The following is a 10,627-nucleotide window of genomic DNA, read 5'->3' as shown; positions in this document are numbered from 1 at the left end:
CAACCATTGGCTGACTTCTATGCCACCCAACCAGTTGCAAAAGAAACGCCAGTAGACTTTTGGGTGAGACTTAATATCGCAGCTGAAGCAGCTGATAGGCACTTGCAGCGCCAGGGAGGCAGAATGGAGAACATGGAGGCAGAAATAGCCATGATGTTTATCAGAAACTGTCCTGATCCCAGCCTCGCCTGTGTCTTCAAATGTAAGCCCATTAGTAAATGGTCAGTAATGGAAGTTCAGGAAGCCATTGATGAACATCAAAGAGAGTGCCATGTAAAAAAGAAGAGTCTGAGCTCTGCCAGACCACACCCCCTCCTAGTGGCCACTGCAACAACCACAAGTGAATCGCCTGAATTTGAACTGAGCCATGCCCAAGTAGGTACAGTAAAGTGTTCCCAAGATAACCCGGTTAAGACCACTGGAGTTGTCGCTTCAGATTCAAGTGCTCTAGATCGCGTGCTCAGTATGCTAGAGAGGGTGCTAGAGCGCACTAACCAGCCTGCCCCTCCCGTAATCAAACCACAGCCTCAGGTCTCAGTCAGCTTCCCTTCATGCCAGGTTTGTGGTAATAGCTCACACTCTACACGCACTCACTGCATGAGAGAAAGGAGATGTCTAGGTTGTCTGGAGGTTGGGCACCAGAGAAAAGACTGCCCCAGAGCAACTGCGCCCATTACTCAACAAAGCAGTCCCCAGGGAAACTAGGATGCTTGCACTTGAGAGGGGACAGTGTGAGCGAGGAGTGTGAGACCCTCAATCCCAGTGATGACATACAGACTGTATACAAAGAAAGCCTGAAGTGTGCTCCACCTGGTACTGTTGTACTTTCCCAGAACATAGTAAGACTTGATGAAGCAGACAGCCTGTTTTACACGAATGCATTGGTGAATGATAAAGTCTCTTTGCAGGCTCTTCTTGATACAGGTTCCATGGCGTGTACTTTGAGCGAAGAGGCGGAGCAAGAATTAAAGAGCGCTGGGGTTGCACTGGAATTAAGTGACATTCGCACTGACATTATGCTAGTGGGCTGTGGTGGAGTTCAGGTTAAACCCAAATGCATATGTGAGCTGAAGATGGAGGTGTATGATTGTACGTTCAGAGTGCCTGCTCTAGTGGTCCCTGGTCAGAAAGATCAGTTAATTTTGGGGACAAATGTCATCAAACACCTTCTCAGACAATTCAGGCTGTCTCCCCATTTTTGGCAAGTCCTGAGTAAACCCGAATCTGCAGAAGCGCCCGAGATAGTACAGTTTCTGAATATGCTGTCTGGCATTAATAGGTGGAGAGGTGATAAAATGCCAGATGTCATTGGCACTGTCAAACTAGCTCAGGCAGTGACTCTACTCCCCAAGCAAGAACACCTTGTATGGGGCAGACTGCCAGCATCATCACCCCTCTCAGAGGGCAGTGCCATTCTGATTGAACCACCAAAATCTCAGACTCATAAGAAAGGTGTCATTGTCTGCAGAACTGTGGTTTCTATGAGTGGCGATAGGTGGGTCCCTGTTCGAATCCTGAACACCTGCGATAAACCTATCACACTGAGACGAAACACTAAGGTGGCAGATGCCTCCACTTGTGTAGCTGTTGAAGATCTTGAAGTGGCCTCTGATCAAAATCCAGGTGAGACACTTAAAGTCCAGAGCCAGACAGTGTGTAGCGACACACATAGTAGCTCTCCCTCCTGTTCTAGCTTTCGTGACAGCCTGCAGAAGGTGGGGTTGGAAGATTTAGATCTCGACTCTTGTGAAGTCTCAGACCACTGGAAGGCACAGGTACTACAACTGATCCACAGATATGAGGATGTTTTTTCCAAGAGTAAACTAGACTGTGGGCTGGCAAAGGATTTTGTTCATCGCATCCACCTGTCTGATGACCGGCCATTCAGACTCCCCTATCGACGCGTCCCTCCAGGGCAGTATCACAAGTTGCGACAGGTGCTCACAGAGATGGAGGAGCGTGAACTGATCCGCAAATCCAACAGTGAGTGGGCGTCTCCACTGGTACTGGTATGGAAAAAGAATGGAGATCTCAGAATATGCGTGGACTACCGCTGGTTGAATGCACGCACAATCAAGGATGCCCATCCATTGCCCCACCAGTCAGACTGTCTGGCAGCCCTGGGAGGTAATGCAATTTTCAGTGCCATGGATCTCACCTCTGGTTTCTACAATATTGTGATGGCAGAGGAGGATAAAAAACTAACGGCATTTACAACACCTATGGGGCTCTACGAGTTTAACAGACTTCCCCAAGGCCTGTGCAACAGTCCGGCAAGCTTCATGCGTCTCATGATGGGCATATTTGGTGACCAGAACTTCCTAACCCTGCTGTGCTACTTGGACGATTTGCTTGTTTATGCACCCAATGAAGCAGAGGCTCTCAGGAGGTTAGAGATTGTGTTTAGCAGACTACGTGCTCACGGACTGAAGCTAGCTCCTAAAAAATGTCATCTGTTTAGGAGGAGTGTGAAATTTTTGGGTCATGTTGTGACTGAAAGAGGGGTTTCGACTGATCCTGACAAGGTTAAGGCGATCACTGCTATTTCAGAGGGTGACCTCATGATGGAGGATGGGGTTACGCCATCTCAGAAGAAGATAAAGTCATTTTTGGGCATGGTAATGTATTACCAACATTTCATACAAGACTGTTCTAAGATTGCCAGGCCCCTTTTCACCCTGACTGCTGCTCCTAAAGGGAAAAAAGTAAACGCTCGAGGTGCTGCTTCTTTCCGGAGGCTCAGCCCAAGTGACTGGAGAAAGGAACATGTTGACTCGTTTGAACACCTGAAGGCTGCACTCCTTGGCTCCGTTGTGCTTGCTCATCCTGATTTCAACAAACCATTTATCTTGTCAACAGACGCTTCACAGGACGGTTTGGGTGCTGTGTTGTCACAGGTCCAAGAGGGCGAGAGTAAAGCACGTCCTGTTGCATTTGCCAGCAAGGCCCTCACCCGTGCACAGAGAAACTATCCCGCTCATCGTCTTGAGTTTCTGGCACTAAAGTGGTCTGTCTGTGACAAATTTAGCCACTGGCTGAAGGGGCATAGCTTTACAGTCTGGACAGACAATAACCCTCTAACATATATTCTCACAAAGCCTAAGCTTGATGCATGTGAACAAAGGTGGGTGTCAAAGTTGTCCCCCTACAATTTCAGCATCAAGTATATTCCTGGCAGTAAAAATGTCGTTGCAGATGCGCTGAGCAGGCAGCCGTTCATTCATAACTGTGTTAGTCAGAGACTCATGAGTGAACCCTATGCAACTCTGTTAGAGGAGTCACAACAAGTCAAGGAAATCTCAGTTCAGGATGCATTCAGGCTCAGTGCCAACCACCAGAGTGTTGAGTGTTTAGCCCCTGCAGAGAGTCTAGGATGTTGTTCCCTGACTAATGATGAAGTTTCAGCAGTTTTCACAGGTCACACTGAGTGGGACGAAGGTCCAAAACAGAGAGCAATCTCCTGGTTGTCTCAAGAGCTGGATCGGCTTCCCTCACTAGGCCAGAACACCTTGTCTGCCTTCTCACTTCAGGAGCTACAGGAGGAGCAGAGAGCAGATGTGACACTGTCTCAAGTCATTCCTTTTGCCATACGTGGTCGGCGCCCATCACGTAGAGAAAGAGCTCACCTGTCACATAAAGCGCAAAAGACAATGAAACAGTGGGAGAAATTGAAAATGCTGGATGGTATCCTGTACAGAGTGAGTAAAGACCCGCTCACTGGCAAAAAGCGCCATCAGTATGTGACTCCATCCACATTAATCAGTCAAGTCCTGTCAGGTGTCCATGATGATGCTGGCCATCAGGGTCAAAGCAGAACTCTGTATCTAGCTAGGCAGAGATTTTTCTGGATCAACATGGAGCATGACATCCGTGAGCATGTCAAGTGCTGTAAACGTTGTGTTATCAGTAAGACACTTGAACCTGAAGGGAGGGCCCCTCTAGAAAGTATTAAAACTACCAGTCCTCTTGAGCTTGTCTGCATAGACTTCTGGTCCGCAGAAGATCACAAAGGCAAGAGTGTGGATGTTTTAGTAGTGACTGATCACTTCACCAAGATGGCCCATGCTTTCCAGTGTTCAGATCAGACCGCGAAACAAGTTGCGCGTCAGTTGTGGGACAGATATTTTTGCGTCTATGGCTTCCCTCAAAGGATCCATTCAGATCAGGGTGCCAGTTTTGAGAGCGAGTTGATTCAAGAGTTGCTGCAGGTAGCTGGAGTGCAAAAGTCAAGAACAACACCTTATCACCCTATGGGTAATGGTCACACTGAAAGGTTTAACAGAACCTTGGGAAATATGATCAGAGCCTTACCGCCAAGGGAGAAACACAAGTGGCCTCAAATGCTACAGACATTGACTTTTATCTACAACTGTACTGCTCATGAGTCCACTGGCTATGCACCGTTCTTCCTAATGTATGGGCGTGTCCCCAGGTTACCAGTGGATGTCATGTTCCACAATGTTGCAAGGGACAATGATGTAGCAGATTATGACAGTTATGTAAAAAGAATGAGAGATGACCTCAGAGAAGCACTCACACTGGCTCAAACTAACACCGGAATCAGTCAGCAGCGTCAAACAGACCTGTATAACAAAAAGCAGAAAGGTGCTGACATTGAGGAGGGGGATCGTGTTCTTTTGGCAAACAGGGGTGAGCGGGGCCGTAGGAAGTTAGCTGATAGATGGGAGTCGACCATCTATACTGTGGTCTCCAAGAACCCCACATGCCATACATATCGCATCAGGAATACCAAGAGTGGACAGGAGAAAGTTGTCCACAGGAACTTGCTCTTGCAAGCTAATTTCCTGCCCATTGAATCTGAGGATGAACCAGAGATGTCTTTTGCCAGTGAATCAGAACTCGGCCAGGAGCAGAGTCAATCTGATGGAGAATCTCCTGTTGCTGATTCTGCGGTTGACTGTACTGAACGCACAGCTCACTGGGTAGCTAAGATGGCAGATGATTGTGTCCCAGCTTTTAGAGGACCCCAAGAGAGTGACAGTGTTGGGGACTGTGTCTGTACGCAGTTTGATGATGAGGAGCATCAGGACAGTCACAGTGTTGACAATGAAGCAGCCGCTTACCCTGAAGTAGATGATGACAATGGCAGCAGGGTTTGCGCTACCCCAGTTGAGGAAAAAAAAGCACCACCAAGTACCAGTTATCCTGAAAGTCAGCCAGCCAGTGAGGTTGGGAGCCTCAAGAAACCTGGCAGTGTGCCCCAAGTAAAGCAGTAGGTGAAATCAGAACAAGAGTGGGCCGAATGGTGAAGCCTGTGAATAGGCTGATCCAAACCATGACACAAAGGAATCTACAAACAGGCAATATGGTCAGCACCTTTGCCAAGAATCTATTTCTGTGAGGACTACTTGTTCCATATATTAGGTGATCTTCATGTTGGATGTTAACATTTATTTTGAGATTGTTTCAAGCTCAGGGTAATATTCATTACATAGTAGCTGTCATTGTATTGTTTGTTCAAGATAGTGTATAAGGCACTTTCTCTAGCGAGTAAACATTAGGGGGTCTGGCCAGCTTTCTTTTGTTTACTCTCCCCATGAGTTGGGAGACACATTTGTTGCATGTATCGCCGGGTAGTAAATTTGCGGATCACTGACAGTTACAAATTGTTATTTGCAATGCTCAGTTGCTCACCCTTACCTAATGAGTTTTGAGAAGTTCAGGGGGAAGTATGTAGCTGAGATATAATATACTGAGTGTGAACATTCTCAAAACTGTATTGTATATAGTTTATTTTTTTATTGTGTAAATGTAATTTTTGTAAAACTGAGGTTCCACATGTCACTGTTGAAGTGGGGCGTTAATCAGTGTGACACCACTTGTAAACATGCTGCATGTGTGGGGGTTCCCAGCCAGAGCTGCATGGACTCCACACTGGTAAGGCAGACTTTCTGTAGCTCCTCTCCCTGTATTACATTATACGCTTAAATTTGGTGTATTTTTCCTTAATAAGTATTAGTTCTTTTGGCTAAAAGCTCCCAAAGTGTTTTTGATTACTTTGAACGAGGAAAATAGTAATTGGAACTGCCTTTTATCTGTTACACCATCCGTTTATGTGTTCCTTACTTGTGCTAAACAGGGATGAGCAGAGGTGTGCTGTTGCTGTGTGACACTGATTTTGCTGCTCCACTTTGTGTTTTAGGTATGTGTAAATGTATATTTTTGTTTTCTGTATAATGAGTTCATGATCTGAGGCTGCACACTGAATAGTATTTTCAGCCATGTTGGTAAAAGTTAAAGTTGTTTGAATATATATTGTGTGATTGATCCATCTTAGTGGGAATTTGAATATTATAAGTTATTATAAGTGGCTTGTTTTTGACTGCACCTTGCTTCATATTTGTCTCTGTTTTACCCCACTATAACGTTTGATTTAAATGTGGCTGTTGAGAAAAACCACACCGTTTTGATAGATTGTATTTTCTTTTATATATTGTAAGCAGAGCTGCATGGACTCCACACTGGGATGAGCAGAGGTGTGCTGTTGCTGTGTGACACTGATTTTGCTGCTCCACTTTGTGTTTTAGAAATAAATCCAGTTTCCAGCCAGTCTGTGTCTGTCGTCACAACGCAGTCAACCGTTTGAAATCTGCTACAGATCCAGGGGTCCGTTCTTCGTACCTCGCTAAGTAAGTTAGCTGGATTTGATTGTTGACGATTTCGCGTGATCTTGGATCATTCGGTTCTCCGAAGCTCATCCGGGACTTGCTGCCATAGCAACAGATCCGTAAGCGTAAACCTGCTTGGGAGCAGGCTTACTTTATGTAAACAGGATTAGATCGCGGCCACTCAGGTATGTCCGCTTCATTTATACAAAAGCAACAGCGATATTTCTCCACTGTTTGTCCATAAATAAATATTATCAGTGTAACTAAAGATAATGCAGTATTTGATTCTTTTATTGATTTCATACAGATACATACAGGTCATTTCCTAAAAAAAAGGGAAATGTACTATTAATCATTCTATTTCATGTATTTGATTATTTCAGATGTAATTCATATTTTAGAGTAGTAATAGTAAAACACTTCGTGTAATCAAGATGAGAGACCACGGCTATAAAAGCGAAGGTGGATTTGGGAAGTCTGTCGCAGCCATGTCCTGTCCGTTTGTACGCAAGCAACCCATTGTGGAAGGTGCAAGATTTATAAGGAGAGTTTTCAGAATTCAGCGGATATTGCGGGATAGACAGGATCCTTTAGCTCAGCGCGACAGTGTGCTCATAGAGAGATATCGATTTTCCCGTGAGGGTATTATTGACTTAACACACACTCTCTCTCTCTCTCACTCTCTGTCTCTCTCTCTCTCTCTATATATATATAGATATATATATATCTCCCAACTTACTGTGCATGCTTCAGTCACCCCTTGCATGGGAACAGGTAAAAGTGATGGAGTGTTATGTAAAACTACACACAAAAAACCCCACAATGTCAATAAATGTCACAGTACAAAAAGGCGGGGTGTGACGAGGGGGTGCAGGACCACCACCTGTCTTTATTTGCTCTGCCCTTTTCGTGGTTGCTGTTATAAACAAACAAACAGATTATTTCAGGGTCTCTTTTCAGGAGACTAAAAGCAATATAAGTGATAAATATTACCATTCTGTAGAATATTCTTATATTTCACTTTTACTTGTCCCCATGTTCTAGTGGGTCCTGTTGTGGCTCTAATGTGAAAGAGGATATAATGGAATATGATATAATAAATTATTTACGAGTTTAATTTGTCAGCAACTTTCTGCCAGCCCTCTCTCCTTGCTTTTGCAGCCTTTGCAGTGTTCCCTTGCGTTTTAATTAAACTCTGAAACTCCTGATATCCCTCAATCAAGAGTTCTTGCTCTGCTGCCGTAAAATACTGAGCGCGCGCCTTCGGCATCTTCGCCGACCAATCACAGGTTTGCGGATCAATGTTTCTACTGTCGATGCGTAGCCCCTTTTAAGCCACCCAGTGATCTCGCATTACTTCATCCAGCTATACTAATCGTCAACAACAGGTGTGTTCGGAGAACCGGATTAGCGAGCTCAAGGTTAGCGCGATGATTTGATCTTGGATGTGTCATTTGATCTTGGATGTAGTAAGCGAGGTACGAAGAACGGACCCCAGGTGATTGATATAAGTATTTTTTGTCTGCTTATTTTGTTGGTTCTTGTTTTTTGCCCTTTATCCCCGTCCCTCTTCTCCGCTGTTTTTTTTCCCTCTTTCTTTCTCCCTTTTCTTTTCCTCATTCAAGTCTGTCCCGTATCTAGCAAGTGAAAATAAAAATAAAATAAACAATAAAGGTGAATCAAATAGACCATTACGGCAAGGCTGGGATGGTCCATTTGGTAAAGTAAATCCGTTGGGCATCTTTCTTCGCCTTTAGACAATAATTCTGATGGCAAAAGAGCCAAACGGGACAGGCAAAAAAAAAGAAAAAAAAAGAAAACCCCAATTCTTTGATCTTCAGGCTGAAGGAAGAACAACATTCAGCATTTAAATGCTCAATCAAAAATCTCTTTAATCAATACAATTCTCTTTATTCCATACAAACATGTTGAGCATTACAAATATCCGGACGGGAGATGTGCATGGGAGGGTGTCCGGCAGATCTCGAAGTGTTTAACCATTTCACACATTCTTATAGATCTGCCTCAGAAGCCGTAGCTGAGATGTGTTGCAGCTCGTCAGCCACTGCATAAAAACTCCCGTCTCAAACTGCCACGCCCCTTGATCCTCCCCTTTTGCCTGAGCTGTGAGCTGCAGTGGTTTGGGCAGCAGGCTGTAGCTGTGTGTGTGAATTTATGAACATTGGTGTAACTTTGGTTTTCATGAGTAAAGGAGTGGCTTTACTGAAAATAATTGTGAACCACAGTGGAAGCAGGTAGGGGTTCTCTGCCATTTTTGTTTCAACGATTTTCTCATATGTTGTGGCTAGGGTAGGGAGCTCAGCCATTGTATTTTGTTTTCTGACAGGGTAATCTTAATTTGTTTTTTAGTTAGAAGGGGGGTGTTTTGTTTGTTGTTTTGGCCTTGGAGACTCTGATGCATAGAGCTTCCCTGTGTTTTATTTTGGGCCTAATTAGTTCTGTACAATGAATCGTGTTTTAATGACCTTGACTTTGTGGTAGTCAATAGTTTTCTGTTCACTTTGTGTTACCGCCCTACCCACCCAACTACCCCAGATATTACTTTGTTTTAAGTGGGGTGTAACTCAGTAGACAAGAAGGACACTAAAATTAAAAGGAAGTTGGAGAGGCTTACAGTAAATCCCACATATGTACTGTCCACTTTCAATCCGTCTGATAAGCAGTAAGTGGTTCTTTGATGTTGGCTAGCTTCACTTAAAGGGGAAAGTCTATCTGTTAGTCGTAATTTCAGCACTTGAGGACATGCTGTTGCCTGTTTGATTTTGATTTTCCTTGTAGGGTCAAGTCGGGTAGACAGACCAAGAGTTGCTATCAGGTGCAATCACCACTATTTTATGAAATATTAAGGTGTAGTTTAACCTCCAGTTATCTTCTGGGTTAAGTCTCTATTTCTAAGCACACTCAAAAAGTTTATATCTAACATGTTACTACTTGCACATCACATCTTTTCCTCACTAGGAATACTAACATCCATCAACGTGTTTGTACAGAATATGACCCCTTTAACCTGGTTGGTTTTAGTTTCATTGTTTTCCAGTGCGTTATGAGTTTTGTGTTGTTTGGTTTGTTTGTTAAAGATCTACTTTTTTCAGCATCCTTTAGTTTGTTTTCTTTACATATCAGAATTATGATCTGAATGTACTATTTTGCCTTTCTGAAATGAGCTTTATAAATTCTCTACAGATGCTCCTTGTCCATGGAGTGTTCTGTTGGGTGATTGTAGGGTGTTAAATCTCTAGAGCAGTTGATCTAATAATTGGAAACTTGGGGTTAGTATCTTGCCCAAGAATATTTAGCATGCAGACTGGAGGGATTGAACCACCAAGTTACTCTCTGATGCATCCATCAGAGTATAAATGTGTCTGCATGTTAGATAGAAAGCACTTGTATAGAATAATGTGCCTGCTTCTTAATTCAGATAAAAACTGAGGTTATTGTACTCGGCCCTGAAAATCTTAGAAATATGGTATCTAACCAGATTCTCACTCTGGATGGCATTACCTTGGCCTCCAGTAACGCTGTGAGGAACCTTGGAGTCATTTTTGACCAGGACATGTCCTTCAACGCACATATTAAACAAATATGTAAGACTGCTTTCTTCCATTTGCGCAACATCTTTAAAGTTAGAAATATCCTGTCTCAGAGTGACGCTGAAAAACTAGTTCATGCATTTATTACTTCCAGGCTGGACTACTGTAATTCATTATTATCAGGAAGTCCAAAAACTCATTGAAAAGCCTTCAAGCTAATCCAAAATGCTGCAGCAAGGGTACTGACAGGGACTAGAAAGAGAGAGCATATTTCTCCTGTTTTGGCTTCCCTTCATTGGCTTCCTGTTAAATCCAGAATTGATTTCAAAATCCTGCTCCTCACATACAAGGTGTTAAATAATCAGGCCCCATCTTATCTTAATGACCTTGTAGTACCATATCACCCTATTAGAGCACTTCTCTCTTGCTCTGCAGGCCTACTTGTTG

The 10,627-nt window shown here is 43.8% G+C and overlaps 1 long non-coding RNA gene across 1 annotated transcript; it reads left to right on the top strand.

Moving 5' to 3' along the window:
* Positions 1-5,346: 5,346 nt before the first annotated feature.
* On the top strand, positions 5,347-6,737 carry LOC120436131. The gene is made up of 3 exons (XR_005610169.1): positions 5,347-5,898; positions 6,101-6,163; positions 6,549-6,737. It is a non-coding gene; the product is annotated as an uncharacterized LOC120436131 (long non-coding RNA).
* Positions 6,738-10,627: the final 3,890 nt, after the last annotated feature.

This window comes from Oreochromis aureus, linkage group 3 (genome assembly GCF_013358895.1).
Source record: "Oreochromis aureus strain Israel breed Guangdong linkage group 3, ZZ_aureus, whole genome shotgun sequence".
Lineage (NCBI taxonomy): Eukaryota > Metazoa > Chordata > Actinopteri > Cichliformes > Cichlidae > Oreochromis > Oreochromis aureus.
The sequence above is the reverse complement of the archived record's forward strand: the minus strand, read 5'-3'. Positions and strand labels throughout refer to the sequence as shown.